Raw genomic sequence first — 21,430 nt, forward strand, 5'->3', positions numbered from 1 at the left:
AGACATTTCTGTCTTTTTCATGAACATTCTCACTGCAGCATAATCTAATTAGATAGCTAAATAAGTCAGTAGCAGAAGGATAAGAAAAAGTGAACAGTACACTATGAATTGATTTTGAAAGGCTGAGAAAAAGCTCAGAACATTTTAATAACTTTCCTCAGTTTGGGTTCAGAGAGTAGATTCTAATTGGATTGGAATTATTTATAGTGGGTGCTTGTTTTTGTTAACAACTTGCTGACTTCATAAATCATAACTTATATTCTTATCCAATCCACAATAAAATTATAAGCTGTTTAAATGAAAATACCAGTTTTATTAATAATGTTGATATTGCATATGTTATTTCTAGGGATGAGCTCAAGGTTCATTTCATACACATGTTTAGAGTTGAACGTTATGTATAATAGAAATAATACTACCGCTTTTCTACATGACAGCTTCCAGCTGTCAATGGTTGTTATTAAGGATGCTGGCAGGTGCAGGCACTGCCAAGTCCTTAACAGTCAATGAGGTCTTCAGCCCCTTTCACTTATGTGACAGAATCCCTTCCCATATAAGGAAAGGAGCAGGATAATACTAACCATATATTGTATGGTCATGCTCATGTCAATGACATCACCAGTAGACCCCGCCTCCTTATATAAAACAGCTGTCATCCATTAGATTTTTTATTTGGTGGATGGCAAGTGAACAAGTAGGACGTGTCCCAGCAGTGACATACATATTTTTCTTTCAAGGAGTCATCAGGTTTCGGGCATTGGTATTAATGTGGATCTGCATCACTCGACGACTTTTACAGTATTTGGTGAATGAGTAGGCGTACTATGTATGAGGGCATGTGGCATAGTATGGTTCAGGAGGGGAACACACTCTCTCCTGGCCAGAAAGGCTGCTTGCTTGGATTAAGGGTCTAGTATAGATTTCCTGGGAGACCTCACACTTTTTTTTTTGTGTAAGGTATCGCCTAAAATCCATAATGGACTGAAAGGGTCTGGAATGCATTTTGAAGGAGGGGGTGCTATATATATATTTTCATTCTTGCTGTAGAATTTGCTACAGCAAAAAATTACATTTACAAAAACAATTACCGCAAGTATTCCAAGGGATGCAGTTTTAACTACACTTTCTACTATTTAACTAACTCAATACATCTATATACTAATTCAATCATACATTTACCCTTGATAGAATTTACACTCTGCACCAATATTATGTTTTGGAAATGATTCACCTGTATTCTGCATAGTCGTGGGCCATTATGGGGCACTACTGATTTGTATTTCATGGTTCTGAAACATACTCTTCTTCATATTGTACCTGGAAAATGTTGCTCTATATGTACACCATATTTTACCAATAAAAATTGATTTGACTATACACTGTCAGCAAATGAAAATTATTGCCAGTGCACAGACCCCTCTAACTGTACCCCAGCATACATAGCAGACCCTAGGGGGTCTGTGTGTTTATTTTCTTTAAATAAAGGCATCTATCAAAGTCTTTTGCTTTTTAAAAGTCAGTGCTAAAAAACAAAAATTGCTGCTCCCAGCTGCATGGAAGTTTTAAAATGTTGTTTGCATTGTTACATGTTTCCCAGGCCAGTGCCCACCTCCATGCTATTTTTTTTATACCCCCGTGTCTTTTGGTCCAGAAAATGGGTAATTAGGGATGAGTTAAATGTTAAGTCTGAATGTAAGTTTGGGCCAAACATTTGCTGTTTGGATGTTTGTTGGAAAGCCAAACATTTAGGGCACTCAGAGTGGATAAATATAACTCTTTATAGTGTCAGTGGTTGTCAAGGAAGCAGAGGGTGTCTCTAGCAACAACTGACATCACCTAGTCTATTCATTTGCATGGCCAGGAATCCCCACGTCATCAATGTGGTGGGCATAGGGTGACTTCATTGCCTAAATATGTGGCTATACTTGGGCAATAACATTGAACAAATATTGCCGTAGCCATATTTGGGCAATTATGCCACCACTATTCACTATGTCACTCTAGGGTTGTCTTTTTTTTTCTTTTAGAAGATGTAATTTATCATGGATGTGAATTGCTGTACGAAGTGATTGACGATGGATATGTGTTTTAACTTACTATTTACTTTTTTTTGTGAATGAGTAGGGGTATGTAACTCTTACTCATTCACACGGAGAACCAGTATCTGGGGCACCTTATTGTGATTCACGGGAGGAACTTATTTTGTCACAATATTGTGGACTTTATACACTTCACTGATTCAATTTTTATTTCACCTCACTGCTTTTTTCCAGCTTTGTTTTGGTTATGGTACACTTGTATATTAGTTGGCCATAGCTGTACCGTGTTTAGGGTACACACTGATATATTTTCATCAAGCGCTACACTATCATGTTTATATTTTCCTGAACCTTGTATGTTTGAGTGTTGGCCGCTTTCCCCCTTTCACATTAACAGTAGCGCAGTTTTTTTCCCTCACATCTCCAGAATACGTAATTTCTCTCACTCTGATATTCGTGGTGATGCCTCACATGTGTGGTGTGATTGTCATTTGCATATGCATGTGAAACCTAGGTGTGCGCTCGCATTTGCACATGAACACAGGGGGATGAGGGTGCTTTCAATATTTTTTACTGCAAGTGAAGAAATCCTTATCTTCTCTTTTCTGACATCACAGAGAGGGAGGAACAATGAATGTTCCTCTCACTTTGTCTAATGTAAATGTTGGAACAGTAGAGCCTGAGAAAGGCAGTGGGAGGGGTGAAACCCTTCAGCCGCCTATAAAAGTGATTCAGCGGCTATAGCTGCAGCCATGATCCTGGTATAACCACCTTTCCTTTCAGTAGGTCAGCAGACTTTGTGATTCATGATTGACTAGGATTTATACCATTAGATGATGTCATTGACAATGGATGAACATCGTGGGCCTTTATTTTTCTCCTGAGAGGATCTGTCAAAAACTGTATATGTGAGTTTATTTATACTTAACATTCCTTCTATGTGAATGAATAGGGGTACTATGTAGCCCTTATTAATTCATGTGGGGGGGGGGGGTATCTGGGGGCTCCTTATTGTTCCAAAAAGTACACAAACCTGAAAACTACTGGGCTAGGATGGTGAGGACGAGACTCATGTTCTCATCAACATGGGGATGAGGTGCTTTCCCAGGGTGTCCTCCCCATCAAGGAACTACCAATGTTGAGGCTGCGTGGTCCAGTATGGTTCAAGAGGAGGCTAATGTTCAAACCAGGCTACATGCTCAATTAAGGGTCAGGTATAGATTTTAAAAGGGAACCTCAAAATTTTCCTGATTTTTTTCACAGGTTTCCTCATAAAAATCCAGGGGGAGCCTAGCATTATGTTTGCATGGGGTCCCCCTTAAATTCATACCGGATCTGAAGGGCCTGGTGTGAATTGGGGGAACCCCCAACCTGTTTTTTTTGTAGGGATCCCCAATTAACATCTATATCAAACACTCATCTAGTATAAGGGCCTGGTATAAATGAAGGGCATCCACAGGTTCCCTGTTTACAATCATAGGTAAAGCATCTGGGAGCTATTATTTTGCCAGCAATATAAACACACTTTTTTTTCTTTGTGAATGTCAATTTTGCTGAAGTAGATAGTGTGCACTGCACAGATGTGCCACTTCACAGGTAAAGGCACCCCCTAGGCTGGTTATTTAATGGAGTTTTGATATTTTTATATTTTAACCCTCTATTTTAACCCGTTTTCACTTGGCCTAATGTAGAGTCAGTGTACTGGCCCACTGCCAGTACCATGTGATCACTGTGGCCAATCAGCAGGTCAAATGACAATTGTACACAATTAATGGCTTTGTTTCACACCTTTCATTGTTTACTATTGGGATGAGCCTTGCGATTGTTCACAGTGATCACATGGTACATACAGGGCCAATCACAGTCCATCTGTACCGTGTGGTTAGCTGTGGCCAATCACAGCTAATGACAATAGTAAACACTGAATGTATCATTTTCATTCAGAAAATAATGTGTAAAAAAGTAGTAGTGTAGTGTTACTATGGTAACATTGAATTGCTCTGGTCACTGTATGTAAAAAAAAGAAAATGTAAAGAAAAGAAATATTTAAAAAATTGATACCAGTCAGTGTCCCTGATCACTGCCACGCCAATTATTTTTATTTTGGATTATTTTCACCAAAGAAATGTAGCAGAATACATTTTGGCCTAAATTTATGAATTAAGACTTTTTATTTGCAAAATGTTATAACATGATGATGATGAAAACTTTTTTTTTTTTAATTTTCAGTCTTTCATTTGAAAAATAAAAAAACAGTGGTGGTTAAATACCACAAATGAAAGCTCTATTTGTGTGAAAAAAATGATAAAAATGTCATATGAGTACAGTATTGCATGACCACGCAATTGTCATTCAATTGTCATTCCATAGGGATCCACAATTGTCAGGCAAAAAATTTGTTCGAACATGCGAACACCGTTAAAGTCTATAGGACACGAACATGAATAATCAAAAGTGCTCATTTTAAAGGCTTATATTCAAGTTATTGTCATGAAAAGTGTTTGGGGACCTGGGTCCTGCCCCAGGGGACATGTATCAGTGCAAAAAAAATTTTAAAAACGGCTGTTTTTTCAGGAGCCGTGACTTTAATAAAGCTTAAAGTGAAGCAATAAAAGTGAAATATTCCTTTAAATTTTGTACCTGGGGGGTTTCTATAGTTTGCCTGTAAAGGAGCACATGTTTCCCGAATTTAGAGCAGTCTGACAGCAAAATGTCATTTCTAAAGGAAAAAAAGTAATTTAAAACTACTCACGGCTATAATGAATTGTTGGTCCGACAATACACATAAAAGTTCATTGATAAAAATGGCATGGGAACCCCGAACCATAATTTAAAAAAAAATGCATGGGGGTCCCCCTAAATTCCATACCAGGCCCTTCAAGTCTGGTATGGATATTAAGGGGAACCCCGCGCCAAAATTAAAAAAAAAATGGCGCGGGGGTCCCCCTCAAAATCCTTACCAGACCGTTCAGGTCTAATATGGATTCTAAGGGGAACCCTGCACCAAAAAGGACCTCATCCCCACAACCCTTGCCCGGTGGTTGTGGGGGTCTGTGGGCAGGGGGCTTATCAGAATCTGGAAGCCTCCTTTAACAAGGGGACCCCCAGATCCAGGCCCCCCATGTAAATTGGTAATGGGGTTCAAATTAAAATCACTGCTCCCAAAAAAAAAACGGTCGTTTTTAAAACTTTCTTTTGCATTGATACGTCTCCCCTGGTGCAGGACCCAGGTCCCCAAACACTTTTTATGACAATAACTTGCATATTAACCCTTAAAATGAGCACTTTTGATTTCTCCCATAGACAATTCACTATAGCCGACACCACTATTAGTTCATGACTTTTTTCCCTTTAGAAATTTAATTTTTCTGTCAGACTATTCTACATACGGGAAAAAAGCGCCACTTTACAGGCATAGTATAGAAACCCCCCAGGTACGAGATTTAAAGGAATATTTCACTTTTATTGTTTTGCTTTATTAAAATCACTGCTCCCGAAAAACGGCCATTTTTAAAACATTTTTTTTGCATTGATACATGTCCCCTGGGGCAGGACCCAGGTCCCCAAACACTTTTTATGACAATACCATGCATGTAAGCCTTTAAAATTAGCACTTTTGATTTCTCCATAGACTTTTAAAGGGAGTTCTCCGGCTTTCGAATTTGCCGCGAACACCCCAAATTGTTCACTGTTCGGCGAACTGGCGAATAGCCAATGTTTGAGTCAAACTCATGTTCGACCCGAACATAAAGCCCATCCCTACTGGAGAGTGCAAAATCTGGTGCAGATGTGCATGGTAGCCAGTGAACGTCTAACTTTAGCTTGTTCAATTATACTTTGACAAAAAACTGGAAGCCGATTGCTTTCTATGCAGAGTTGCAAAACATTTTTCACTCTCCAGTTTTAGTAAGTCAATCTCACAGTATACATGGACCAATCTCTAAGACTGTAAATTTGTAGAGCGCCCCAGGCATCCTACAGCTTTCTAAAGTCTTGCTTCGGTAGGGTTGGAGATCGTGCTGGACTGTTGATCATGAGTTGATGTTAAGGTAATGGTAGTGGTGGGGGGGGAGTTCTCTTCTGATGCTTTCTGCCCCACTACAGCTTGAAGAAGATGGTGAGCCATTTTTGAGGGCCTGGGCTGCTGCCTTTCGGTATGGCCTTAAAGGTCATTTCTGCATGTACTAGAGGGGGTAGGAAAGGAGGGAGTGGCCAATATCCAATTAAATGCACAGAGGGTATCATTTGTAACCGTTTAATGAAAGTTCAAAAAATGGTCAAGCCAATGCGTTTCAGGGGAAAAGACTCCCCCTTCCTCAGGGGGTTGTCGGTGAAAAAAAAAGAAAGAATATATATATATATATATATATATATATATATATATATATATATATATATATATATATATATATATATATATTTATATACATAAATTATATAAAAATGTAGAGATGCAAGTTGAAAGTCCTTTACATAATAAAATACACATACTAACACATAATTACTGTATATACCAAAGGTAAATCATCGGAAAATTCTAAATAAAATATACAAAAAATATAAATTATAAAAAAGCTACAACATACATATTTTGCATATTATTCAAAGTGCTAATAAAAGTGGAGCAGGAGATAAGAGCAATAAAATAAGTAAGAAAAATCTATTTAAAGCCAGCATTCTGAACTATATCGTCACTTTCTTAGTGTTTTCCAAAAGGCAAAATAATAGATGTATGTGACCTTTATATAATGTAAATATATATATATATATATATATATATATATATATATATATATAGTCACTGCAGATGTTGTGACTTTGCAAAGTGACTTCTACATCACTTGGGTTCATCCAAAGGAATAATTTAACAACTGACCTGCTACTGTTTGTAGATGGTGAGCGGAGAAAATCTCCATATGGGTGTGTCTGCAATATCAGAATCTGTACGGGAAAAAAATTCAGTTTGGTGTTAATGCAAGAGAAAGGGGAGGGGCAGAGGGAGAGGGGGCACTGGATGGGTAAGGGAAGTGGGAAATAAAAAATAAAAGTCTTGCTTAGCTGTGAATTATATTTCCATCTTATACATGTGACTACTAGTCAATTTGTATGGTGGACACATTGTGAAGCAAAAGAGGCTGAAGGAGGCGGGGCCAAACACATCATAGAACTGTAAGTTGCTATTTACATACTAGAGATGTCAGACAGCTATACAAGATAACTATATGAGCAAGCCCTCTTTAGGTTCATTCTATACATGTCTGCCTTTCAATTTTGGAGATTTTATGCAAATAGAGGTTCCCTTTAAATCCCAGGTTTATCATGTTTGAGTGGACTGCATCTTGAAAGCCTATCATTTTGCTTTTCAGTTGGGTTCACAGTTCAAATGATTCTTGCTGCCATGTTATTACTAAAATGTATTTCAACTTACTGTTCACAACTACTTTACTAATCTTATAACAATATGTGTTAGAAAAGTAAGAGGAAAGAAAATCACTCCCAAATCTTTAATAAAGCAGCATGTACATGAGTTTAGGACATTTGTGCTCATCATTGCACTACCTGATGAAAGAAATTTTAAGAACTGCACATAAAAGAGAACTGGCCTTTTGCCATATTGCTTGAGGCATAAAGATTTCCTTTGATTGCTTACATTAGTAGTGTATTTCGAAATAGCTTACAGTTTTATATTTATTTTCCTTAATGTGAGCTTACACATTATTGCTAACTGTATTGCTGCAATAAATACATTTATTGTGTTACTTGCAAGACACATTGATGTTATCTTGTTTGAGATCATTTTTGTCATCGATGAAAGCAATAGTAGACTTTTTAGCAATATTGCTTTAGATATACAGCTCAGTGCAGTTTATTTTTTGTGTTAAATGGTCCACTGCATATTGACGTAAAATAGTGCTAATGTTTTACTTCTGTGTAACTCACCAAGCAGGCAGTTTTTTAAAGGGCAAAATTATTACAGGCATATATGCCAAATATATCATTCTAAACTAAGGAAAACAGCTGAATACACACTGGAAATACATATGTGCCAATGGTTTTAGCTGCCAAAAAATTCTTATCTGTGTGACAATGGCACACTCAGTCTCACCCTGCACAGAGATTTTCCAGCTCACGGGCAACAATCTGTGTGCCAGAAGACTGAGAGTGATTATCACTGGGTTGGTGAATGGCACAGGACAACGTCATATTGTGACAAAATGCGTCGGTAGGAGGCACGTTCTGACATCACTCCGTTGCCACAAACCCGCAGGAATGGGCATTTGCTATAGCCAGCCGGCTTTTTTGTACATGCTGTATTTTAGGCTTCTTAAGTAAGTGCCTTACTTTTTATCTAATAAACTGGTCCATTGGTTTTACACTATGGCGAGTCTGTTTCTCTCCTTGGGTTACCTTGAGCACCATCAATGATCGAGATTGATCTCACATAGGTGGCCCCTGGATGAGAGCTGATGTCTGATTTCAACGAAAGATTAATGGCCCGGGCTTGGTTATTAGCTGCAAGCGCTATACAGCTTACTGTCTGGTAAGCGTGAAATCTATGTGGTAAAGGGATTGTCGTGTTTGTGAGTCACTGTCACATGAGGAGATTCTGAGAAGTGGTCTACTCACTTTGAAGAGGGATTCACACAATTGTGTTGATTACATTTGTGGGGACTTTAAAAAGTAAATTACACCATCTGAAGAGTGATACACGCAAATGTCAATTTTTTTGCAAATAATTGTGATAAATTCATCGGAGTGGATTCTGAATAGTGGGTCATACATCACATAGGGTGATTCACAGCCTTGTGTCTCATCTCAAAACTTTTTTTTATATATTTTTTATATTTTTAAATAGTTTATATTCATATTAACACTTTTGTTTAGTGTTTCTCACAGATTGTATCATCTTTATTCATTCTATTTATGTTATTGTCACTAGATGACTCTGATAAGTGATTCACACACTTGGAAGAGCGATTCACAGATTTCAATTTATTTTATTTTATTTTATTTTTGCACCTTGGTGTTTTGGTTTCTGTTCACCTTTGTTACTATTCATATGATCTTTAGCACAGCTTATTTCTAACCCTTTCTCCTTAAGGAACCTGTTTGCCCATAGAGGGGCCCCTCCCATCAGGAAGTCCGAGAGGAACTGTTATTTCTCAAAAATACTGTGTTTTCCCTTTATTGTTCTGTTGGCAGGTTATAACCCCCTCCTGACAGAACTACAGGTAGAAATGTATTTTGAAGTGACCTGTGTATTTTGTTGCTGTTATTGTTTCTGCCAGCAGGATTTATAACCCCCTTCTGGCAGAAACTCTGTAAAGTGTACAGGTAGTGATAGGATAAGACAGCTATCTATCTATCTCCAGCTGGAGTAACGGATCCTGCTGACAGAAGATTTCTGATGAGGGGGAGATGCTCTGGTCCTAATGTGTGTGCAATTGTTTGTAACTGTAGGGACTTATAGTTAGGAATACAATGTACATACTGTAAATGCCAAGAATATATATATATATATATATATATATATATATATATATATATATATATATATATATATATGTTTGCTGCGTAATTTATTTGTATTATTTTTTTCTAAATTCCCCCAGTCAAGGTACTGACTTAGTTTTGGTGGGGGGTGAGTGTAGCACCCTCTAGTTAGGTAGGTGCTAGAGTGGGGATTTTTTCTGGAGAGTAGGAAAATTTAGACAAGCCTAGCTGGTGGCTAAGCCTGTTTGTTTTCATTCTGGGCTGGGAGTGGCCTAGGCAGGGCTGGGTGACTCACATGTAGCATCATTGTCACCTCTCTCTTCTTTTTAGAAGATGCTGGAAGAAAGGGAGGAGAGAAGAGATGGGTTGCCTGGGGTACCTTCAGGAGCCTTGACCAATCCCCAATGTGGATTGGCAGTGGGCAGGCCTCCTCGAATACCTGGGGTCAGACCAGCTGGGAAGGAGTTCTCAGGAGGAAGAGCTGGAGTGAGAGAGTGTGGAAGCTGTTGGGCCCCACGGTAGGCTCCCCAGTCTGGGGGATGGGTGACCCTGGGACGGGACTCGGGTGCATCCAGGAGGAGAAATGAGATCCTGGAAGGGAGGCACATGAGAGAGCAAGGAGAGGTTAGCAGGAGAGAACACTGCTAAGTGTCTCCAGGGGGGACAACTGGTCACAGCCAGGAGGGCTGGAAAGTGAGCACAGTCGGGAGGACTGGGGAGGCACGCCTGAGAGAATTGGGAGATTGCAGTTTGAGATGGGTGCAGAACCAGAAGAGCAGACTGTGGGAAGGGCAGCGGAAAGATGTCTCTGCAGCCATGATGGTTGGCAGGGCCTGAAGAGCGCTATCTGGGAGTGGTAGATGAGCTGAGGACAGTTATTACCTGAACTATTTCTACACCACAGGGGCCTGTGGTCCCTGCCTGCTGGAGGAGTGACAGTCTGCAGCAAGGGAAGTGCTGGGGAAGTAACAGTCTGCAGCAAGTGAAGTGCTGGAGGAGTAACGTTATGCAGCAAGTGAATTGCTGAAGGAGTGAAGGATAAGAGGTCTTAAGCAAGAGTTTGTGCTGGAGAGAAGACTGGAGTGTATATACTCCAATGTATATAGAAGTCCCAAGCAAGTTGCACTAAATATTCCGGGGCATCCCATAATTCCCCATTTCCCATCCAAGTTCAAGTGACTGAGAGATGGATGTCTGGCTGAGCAGGGTGACAGGTGAACCCCTACTTTCAGCAATCCCTACGGGGGTAATGCTACAGTAATATTTCAGTTTTGTGTCAGCTGAAGTGCCCTTGAAAAGAAGTCTCAAGTTAGCCAGGATACCCGCGATCATCTCACGGAGAGGAAGAATGGGGAAATGCTAATGTAAACAAGCTTTTCCCCGTTCTGCCTAGTGACAGGACACTGATCACAGCTCCCTGTCATCAGGAGCGGTGAACAGTGCCGTGTCACACACAGCCCCTCCCCCCACAGTTAGAATCACTCCCTAGGACACACTTAACCCCTACACCGCCACCTAGTGGTTAACCCCTTCACTGTTAGTCACATTTACACAGTAATCAATGCATTTTTAATTGCATTGATCGCTGTATAAATGTGAATGGTCCCAAAATCACGCCAAAAGTGTCAGATCTGTCTGCCATAATGTCAGTAATGATAAAAATTGCTGATCACCGCCATTACTAATAAAAAAAATTATTAATAAAAATGCCATAAAACTATCCCCTATTTTGTAAATGCTATAACTTTTGCACAAACCAATCAATAAATGCGTATTGCGATTTTTTTACCAAAAATATGTAGAAGAATATGTATCGGCCTAAACTAAGGAAAAAATGTTTTTATAGTGCAAAAAAAAAAAAACGCAGAGGTGATCAAATACCACCAAAAGAAAGCTCTATTTGTGGAGAAAAAAGGATGTCAATTTTGTTTTGGAGCCGCATCGCACGGCCGCGCAATTGTGAGTTAAAGCGACACAGTGCTGAATCGCAAAAAGTGCTCTGGTCTTTGGGCAGCCGAATGGTCCGGGGCTTAAGTGATTAAAGGAGTGGTAAAAAAAAGAAAAATATGGAAAGTGTGAGGGAAAAAACCTCTAGGGGAGGATGAAACATTTTCTGGGGTAAGGAAACAGGGTGTGGAGAGAGGTATATAAGGGGTGGGGGGAAGTGTGGGGCAGAGTCAGGTGCTACCTCATGTCTGTAGGCTCATGTCTGGGGGCAAAGGAAAGAGCATCGAGAGGGTCTACATAATCAAAGAGAAGTTATCAGGAGACAGGATATTTTATGACCATTTCTGTCTGTAGTGAAATTAGAGTGACCATGTATGCTTGTATCAATCAAGGGCATTATTTAACATTGCTCTGGTTTCCTCCATTTGAGATAATATTTACCCTATATTTTCTATTAGGTGAATCTTGGGGGTGTTTGTGATTTTCAAAGTAGGGAGATAGAAGACTTTTTCAAGCTAGAAATTGTTTCTTAGGTGACATGTAGAAGATAGTTCCTAGGCTATATGAGATGAGGGACACCCACTATTTGTGTTATCCAATAGTGGATCATGTGACCAAAATTGTTGAATTGCATGGCATTCCCACCAAATATGGAGGACGATGCCTCTCTCTGACATCCCGTGTCAACATGTACAGTGCCTTGAAAAAGTATTCATATCCCTTGGAATTTTCCACATTTTGTCATGTTACAACCAAGAACGTAAATGCATTTTATTCGGATTGTCTCTACCAGCTTTGCACATCTAGAGTGACATTTTTTCCCATTCTTCTTTGCAAAAAGCTCAAGCTCTGTCACATTGGATGAAGAGCGTCTGTGAACAGCAATTTTCAAGTCTTGCCACAGATTCTCAGTTGGATTTAGGTCTGGACTGTGACTAGGCCATTCTAACACATAAATATGATTTGATATAAACCATTCCATTGTAGCTCTGGCTGTATGTTTAGGGTTGTTGTCCTTCTGGAAGGTGAACCTCTGCCCCAGTCTCAAGTCTTTTGCAGACTCTAACAGGTTTTCTTCTAAGATTGCCCTGTATGTGGTTCCATCCATCTTCCTATTAACTCTGACCAGCTATCCTGTCCCTGCTGAAGAAAAGCATCCCCACAACATGATGCTGCCACCACCATGTTTCACAGTGGGGATGATGTGTTCAGTGTGATATGCAGTGTTAGTTTTCCGCCACACATAGCGTTTTGCTTTTACATCAATAAGTTCAATTTAGGTCTCATCTGACCAGAGCACCTTCTTCCACATGTTTGCTGTGTCCCCCACATGTCTTCTTGCAAACTGCAAAATTGGACTTTTTATGGCTTTCTTCAACAATGGCTTTTTTCTTGCCACTCTTCCATAAAGGCCAGATTTGTGGAGTGCATGACTAATGGCCCGTACACACGGTCGGATTTTCCGATGGAAAATGTCCGATCGGAGCGTGTTGTCGGAAATTCCGACCGTGTGTGGGCTCCATCGGACATTTTCCATCGGATTTTCCGACACACAAAGTTGGAGAGCAGGAGATAAAATTTTCCGACAACAAAATCCGTTGTCGGAAATTCCGATCGTGTGTACACAAATCCGACGGACAAAGTGCCACGCATGCTCAGAACAAATAAAGAGATGAAAGCTATTGGCCACTGCCCCGTTTATAGTCCCGACGTACGTGTTTTACGTCACCGCGTTCAGAACGATCGGATTTTCCGACAACTTTGTGTGACCGTGTGTATGCAAGACAAGTTTGAGACAACACCCGTCGGAAAAAATCCATGGATTTTGTTGTCGGAATGTCCGAACAAAGTCCGACCGTGTGTACGCCCTATAATAGTTGTCCTGTGGCCAGATTCTCCCACCTGAGCTGTGGATCTCTGCAGCTCCTCCAGAGCTGCCATGGGCCTCTTGGCCGCTTCTCTAATGAATGCTCTCCTTGCCTGGCCTGACAGTTTAGGTGGACGGCTATGCCTTGGTAGGTTTCCAGTTGTGCCATACTCTTTCCATTTTCGGATGATGGATTGAACCTTGCTCCTTGAGATATTCAAAGCTTGGAATATTATTTTATAACCTAACCCTGCTTTAAACATCTTCACAACTTTATCCCTGACCTGTCTGGTGAGTTCCTTGTCCTTCATGATGATTTTTGTTCACTAAGGTTCTCTAATAAACTCTTAGGGTTTCACAGAACAGCTGTATTTATACTGAGATTAAATTACACACAGGTGTACTCTGTTTACTAATTAGGTGACTTCTGAAGGCATTTGTTTCCACTAGATTTTAGTTAAGGGTATTAGAGTAAAAGGGGCTAAATATAAATGCACTTTTCACATATTTATTTGTAAAAAAATTGAAAACCATTTATAATTTTCCTTCCACTTCACAATGTTGTGCCACTTTGTGTTGGTCTATCACATAAAATCCCAATAAAATACATTTATGTTTTTGATTGTAACATAACAAAATGTGGAACATGTCAAGGGGTATGAAAAGGCACTGTATGGACACAATAGTATATAGACAGATTTCTGAATTTACCTGCTCACAAAACACAAACAGTATACTGACCTTCTTCCATTGTTGGTCAGAGAATTGAAATGTAATTTCTCTTTCTCAGGAAGTTCAAAAGTAGGCTGCTTTACTGTCTAAGGGGTGGAAAAAAGCCAGGAGTGCAGTTGGGTATCACATGGGTGACAGGATTACCTTTTGCACAAATGTCCTCAAAAGTAGTGAGGGGGTAAACAAATTATTTTTTCTGACTATGACTAATAATGCAATTCTAGATTTGGAGGTATGCCCTATTGTGAATAGGATGTGTGTTATCTAATAGATGTCTACAAAATTCCTAACTCTCAGGGGGGCCTCCAGAGGTTGACGTTCAGAGTATGGACCACAGGAAAAATAAAGCTGGCCATACACGAATCTAAATTCAGCTGGTTTAGCAGAGACTGATCAATTTTTGTTCTATATACTGTATGGGCTAGCTGGCTGTACACAAGTCACAATTGATTGACTTTGTACAGCCAGCCTGTTGTGTTTTTTTTTTTTTTAATGAACCAATGCTGCCCACTATTACCTGGAACACTGATCATTGTATTCCAGCAGGGAGACAGAACACAAGAGCACAGCAAGAGTGATTTGCCCATCCACATTTAATGCGTGGATGGAGGAATTAGCACATTTTTTTTGTTCAACCTTCTGGTCAAAGACATGATCCAGGCCATTATGTTGGATAGAAGTCTGATTTTAAATATGAATAGAACTTGTGCCATAAAGTATCATGCCACTATGTTGAAGGCCTTCTCTTCATTGGTTAACAAGGGAAGGCCCTCCATTTTTTATTTGCACATATATTAGATCAAATTTAGAGATTTAATGGTGTTATCTAGGGTTACCTTTCTGGGTATAAAGTCTAGATCAACCAAAGAAAGGAGTTCAGGTAATAGGCAGTTACCCAGTATTTTTGCAAATATTTTAACATCTGATGCCGAGTAAGGAAATTAGCCTGTAGCTGGCACAGAAAAGATAATTCTGTTCTTCTGAAATGATCATTAGGCTCTAATAGGCTTCAAAATAGGGTGGGCTCGGGGCGCAGAGAGTGCGTCCTGATCCCACTCAGTTGTGTAATTGTGTGACACTAGCGAATGAATATTCGCTATTCTGCCACATTCTCCTCCTGGCCAATCAGGAAGCCCCTATTGGCCAAGGAGTCTTATGACTCCCTGGCCAATCGTGTCTCAGGACACACTTCTGGGTTCCAATTGGCCGGAAGGAGAATGTCTGTGTCCTCACTGGAGTGTCCAGCTCTTCCTTTTCCCCTGTTTGTGTCTCCTGTGGGGGGGTTGTTGGTGCTGCGGGTGATCGCCGCTACCTGTGTCTCCCGCGCATGGGAGGGGGGTTGTTGCTGCCGCTGACTGTGTCTCCTGCAGGGGGTTTGTTGGTGCTGCGGGGGTTATTGTTGCTGCCTGTGTCACCCAAGGGGGGGTTGTTGCTGCCACTGCTTGTGTCTCCCGTGGGGGGGTAGTGTTGGTTGTGCCGCCCCCCAAAAATAGTAAGCACCAGCTGCCAATGAGAGAAAGTTTATGTAAAAAATGGGTTGTAAATCTGCCAGGACTTAGAATTTTACCCAGTTTCATCTTACTAAGAGTCTTCTTAAATATCTGTTAATTTGAGGATTTTATTCATGGTCTGAATGGCTATATCCTGAAGTGTAGGGAGACCACTACATTTGTTTAAGAATCCTATATGGGATGGCTGAATACCCATTTGAAATAGCCATTGAAGGGTTTATAACTGAGTTGAAATCTTCCCCAAAGATAATGGAATCAGTCCAAGTGTCTGACTTTTTTTTTTCAATTTTTTCATGGTTTTCCATTAATCTTTCTAACCTTGTATTTCCTCATTAACATCTATTAAAATAATTTCTTTAAAAAAATGAATAATATTGTAGGTCACTAAATTGACTTTTAATATATTTTATGATACCACTAAAAAGTATCCACAAGCGTAATTATTTTTCTGGTGAAATTTATAACACGTACAAAAAGAAACTGTTTATCTTCCTATGTGGTGACTAATAAATAAATGCCTGTTTATGGCAGTTAAAATGTTCAAATGTATGAATATATAAACACCACTATAAAATGTTATTTTATTTGAAATTGTAATACAGTTTCCAAATGATATATGAAAAAGAAATTATGTATTTTTTCAATCAAAATTATCTGGATTATTTGATACAAATTCCTATCATGGCCAAATGATGAAAAGTGAGCCTGTGGCCAGATTATGAATACATTTAGGTGGTTTGTGTATGACATCAAAAGATGACTTTTAATTAAATGTCTATTAAAGGCAATTAAAGTGTTCAAATGTATAAATATCACTATAAAATATGTTACTTTGTTTGAAATTGCAATACACATTCATCATGAATCATACATGAATCATGACTACAGATGAATACAGTACCTTTCTTATAAAGTTTAAAGATGCTTTGCCCACAGTGCCTGCAGCTACTGTACATTGGTCAGCGATGGCTTGTTTTAAAGATCATATACTGCTTTAATGAATATGTAAGAAATTAGGTGTCCATCATCAGGTTCACTTCAAATGAATCTGTAGTAGTTTTATATGCATTTTCTTTCATTATTCTGGCCAGAATTGAAAAAAAAGAAAATAAATAATAATATATTTTATATTCATGCTGTTTATTAAAGATTTTCCAGACACAAAAAATAAATCAGTAAAAGGACAAGTAGTGGATATTTGGTCACTATATCCAGGATAATGTACAGTTCAATAGGTAGTAAAGATATACTTATCTCAATATAGAAACAGGTAGTTGCATTATTCAAAAACCATACAGTCCATTTTTTTATAAATACAACAATGTTACATCCAGTGCAAGGATCCAAGAGAAAATAAAAGGTATATAAACATTTTACCAAGTGGGTCAACATAAAATACGGATATTATGTCAACTAGTTAAAGACAACTGATAGGTAGAGAATCTTGTACAAGGTACAATACAGAGATCACATGGTTTATATAGAAAGCTATACGAGGGCTGTGGCCATTCAGCTAAGCAAAAGTCATAAAAAAAAAAAAAACAGCCCTTTTTGTTAAAGAGAAAAAGAAAAATGTAAGAGGGAAAAAAAAGGGTGGGGTGGGTATTCGCAACATTGGCAGAGGAAAGATTCAAGATAGGAAAAGGGTAGGAAATCCACCTGGGAGGGCACTATGATCATACCCCCCACTGTACTGAGTTCTGCCTGAGAAGATGAGACAGACAAGTAAAAGACAGAGCCAGGAAAATATAATAGTTAGAAATACACATTGCTTCAGAAAGAAAACCTAGCATCTATCTGTGTATGCTGTGGTTGTCTTATAATGTATCAACAATACCAAGTAGTTGTAAATTTTGTGAGTCCTTCCTGTGAAATACTAATCAGTTCCTCTATTTCTTCCATTTTTGAGTTTGTGAAACCATTCCTTTAATGTTGGGACATTAGTTGAACACCAGTGGCAAGGAATGCAATGTCTGGCAGCATTTATCATGAACATTGCTAAGGATTTAAGGTCGTTTCCTAGGGATGGAGGTGTGATGGATACTATATTGCGCTGGAGAGAATTCAAAAGCACTGGATGTAGTATCTTGAGAAGATTATTATTATCTTTTTTCATGTAGTACACCATTCCATATCCTTTTATGTATACTACATCTTGTTCCACAGTATAAAAAAGCAGGAGGAGGAAAATTAAATAAATTATACGTAGCAGTTTTTCACAGTAGAAGGATAGAAAAAAATGAGAAAAAAATGTAGGGAGCAAATGAAAAGGAAGAAGAAAATGGAAAAGGAGAAATATTAGAAAAAAGAGGAAAGATTTGTTTTCCAAGGTATCACACATCCCCTGAAAGGTATGATGTTCATAGGTCCCACATCTTATCAAATTTTGTTTATTATAAAGTATGGATGTGAGTAAGTCACCTGTGCTAAAACTGAGGATCATGTGAAAGAATAACAGTTAATTGAGTATACACTAAGCCCAGTGCAGCTAACCGGTAACCATAACTGAAAATTATGGATGACAACAATACAAAACAAGGGGTGCCAGCACTCAGTGGGTCAAAATTAAAATCCCTCACTAGCATAAATGAGGAACAGGACCAACCCAATGGGAAATGTCAGCATACAATGAGTTAATGAAGATGTGTCTGATGCTCCTCCAGTGAGTATAAAGGATTTCGTAAAAAAAGGAACTTCATGGTGCAGTAAAAAATGGTAGTTTATTCGGGCTTTCAGACTGCCAGCTGGTGCGTGGTGATGTCACAAGATTCTCCCCAACCGACGTTTTCCAAAGTTCTATGTAAAGATAATTACCACAAATATGGCTATTAGGTATCACTTTGGATCTGACACCAAAGTTAATATTTAAACATGTTTTGGTTCAGTCAGATACAAGGTTTACTATAATATCTTCTCTATATATCATTATCCCACATCAAATAGGATATATGGCAGTTAGATATTTTTTGAATAAAGATCAGGCAATAAAAAAACCTTTAAAGGAATTTATTTAAAATTATTAGAATTTGCCATGGAGCATAACTATTTCTATTACGGAGGAGAGTTTTACCTACAATCCACTGGTGTTGCGATGGGGGCTAAATTTGCCCCAAGTATAGCCAACTTATTTATGGGAAAATTATTTTTTGTTTTCATGTGGGGACTCATGCCTCCTTTTTTGGTGACGCTACATTGATGACGACTTCTTCTTGGGGGGGGGGGTTATGTGGAGTCTCTACATGAATTTATGGGGTATCTGAATTCCAAGCAATGGGGTGCCAGATTCACCTACCAATGTATTGCTTCCTCTATTCCCTTCTTAGATTTAGTGATTTAAAAAGAGCAGACTCTATTAATGACCAGGACACATTTTAAGTCTACTGATTGGAATGGCTACATTCCGACAGAAAGCTGCCATCACCCTAGCTGGTTGAAAGCCATTCCTAAGGGACAGTTTCAAAGATTTAGGAGAAATTGTTCGAAGTTGGAGGACTTTTCAATACAAGCTGAAACCTTAACTAAACATTTTATAGAAAAAGGTTATAATCAGGATATTTTGAAACAAGAATTAGAAAAAGTCTGTGATATGGATAGAAGTCAGCTATTGATACCAAGACGTAAAGAACCAAGGGCGAATAACCCATATGAATGGGCCTTTGTCACTACTTCTTCTTCACAGTATTGGTGGATTAACAAGATTGTGAAGAAACATTGGCAAGTATTAAACAGTAATAACATTCTGGGTCCTAAACTTCCAGAAAAACCTAATGTAATTTTCAGGAAAAATACCACGCTTAAAGATACTTTAGCACCAAGCACCATAAACCCCCCTATGTCTAAAGTGAATATGTTTGGAAATATGAAAGGCTTCTACCCATGTAGAAGGTGCAATGTGTGTAGAACATCCAGAACCATCAAAACTTACTCTTTTTCCTCTAATGCCGCGTACACACGATCAGAAATTCCGCCAGCAAAACTCAGATGAGAACTTTTTGTCAGAAAATGTGACAGTGTGTATGCTCCATTGGTCTTTTGCTGGCGGAATTCCAGCCAGCAAAAGATTGAGAGCATGTTCTCTATTTTTCAGTTGGGAAAAGTTCCTATCTGAAAATTTGATCGTCTGTACAAATTCCGACGTGCAAAATTCCTACGCATGCTCGGAAACAATTCGACGCATGCTCAGAAGCATTGAACTTCATTTTCTCGGCACATCGTAGTGTTGTACGTCACCGCATTCTTGACGGTCAAAAGTTCAGAGAACTTTTGTGTGACCATGTGTATGCAAGCTTGAGCGGAATCCATTCGTATGTACGGGGTATAATATTACATCTAAGGTGTACGAAATTGAGGATTTTATTACCTGCAGGAAAGTAGGAGTTATTTATTTATTAATTTGCCCGTGTGGGCTCCAATATGTGGGGAGAACCACACTGGCTTGAAAAGTCAGAATTGGTGAACATTTGTCCAATATCCGTAAAGAATTTATTGGACATAATGTATCTAGACATTCTCCCCATTGAAGGGGTTGTAATATGAAAAGACAGATTTGTAGAAGGGAAACTCGTTGGATTTTTGACCTCTGCTTTTTTTCTTGATTTTCGACCTCTACTCTTACAATCCTATGGGGTTTAATATAGAATGTGACATTACCTGTTAAATAACAGTTGAGTGCACCATTTGTTTTATATACTTTTAATAATTCAATACTACAAATGTACTGACCCCGTCCTTAGGGGCTGTCAGAGGGGACAGTTATACAGTCATAATATTACCACACATTAATTTATTGATTCACCAATTAATTTTCATTATTTATATGGATATTAACCAAATGATAAATTAATAATTTTTTTTTCTCAATTTTTAAAGGTTTATTATATACACAGTGGCTAGAATGTTCTGTGTATTATTAGCATCTTTTTGTAACATCATGCCGCGTACACACGATCGTACATTCCGACAACAAAATCCATGGGTTTTTTCAATGGATGTTGGCTTAAACTTGTCTTGCATACACACGGTCACACAAATCTTGTCAGAACTTCCGAATGTCAAGAACGCGGTGATGCACAACATGTACAACGGCACTAGAAAAGGGAAGTTCAATAGCCAGTGCGCCACCCTTTGGGCTCCTTCTGCTAATCTCATGTTAGTAGAAGTTTGGTGAGAGACGATTCACACTTTTCAGCCTCGTGCTTTTCCGATCATTACTGCTCTTCAGTTTGTGCTTGTGGGTTCGTATCTGTTTTTCAGTGCGTGTAGTCAGTTCGCATTTGTTTTTCAGTGCATATTATTATAGTATGTATTTGATTGTCAGTGCGTTCTTGTCCACTCGTTTCTGATTTTCAGCTCGCTCTTCTCAGGCCTTTCTGATTTTCAGTGAGTTCTGTTAGTCCGTTCTGACCAGCCAACCGCTTTGAAGCCATGTTGTGGGTACATACTCGTCTTAGAGTTCGTGCTGTGCAGGGGCTTGGTGTTGGGGTTCTTACTTTGACCCAAGCCCAGTCCATGAACAGGACGGGGAGGAGTTCATGGATGAAGAATTGGTTACTCCAGCATGACCAATTCTCTCATATGCCTTTGTTGCGGGAGATCTGTGAGAATAATCGTGATGATTTTAGGAATTATCTCTGGATGATGAACCCCATTTTTCACTGTTTGTTGGCTTTGCTGTCCTCTTATATTAGCAGGCAGGACACCTGCATGCGGCAAGCCATCACGCCTGAGCAGAGGCTAGTCGCCACAGGGAGAAGTCTGCAGGACATCAAGTTCTCGACAGGCATCTCCCCCCAGGCTCTGGGGATCATTATTCCAGAGACCTGTTCTGCCATCTTTCAGGT

At 39.2% G+C, this 21,430-nt stretch overlaps 1 protein-coding gene across 5 annotated transcripts in view; it reads left to right on the forward strand.

The window, feature by feature from the left end:
- Window positions 1-21,430, forward strand: part of SGCZ (sarcoglycan zeta) — a 2,017,576-nt gene that overhangs the window by 1,027,757 nt on the left and 968,389 nt on the right. The gene's annotated exons all lie outside the window — the stretch shown is intronic.

Source organism: Aquarana catesbeiana, linkage group LG01 (genome assembly GCF_042186555.1).
Source record: "Aquarana catesbeiana isolate 2022-GZ linkage group LG01, ASM4218655v1, whole genome shotgun sequence".
In the NCBI taxonomy this organism is placed as follows: Eukaryota; Metazoa; Chordata; class Amphibia; order Anura; family Ranidae; genus Aquarana; species Aquarana catesbeiana.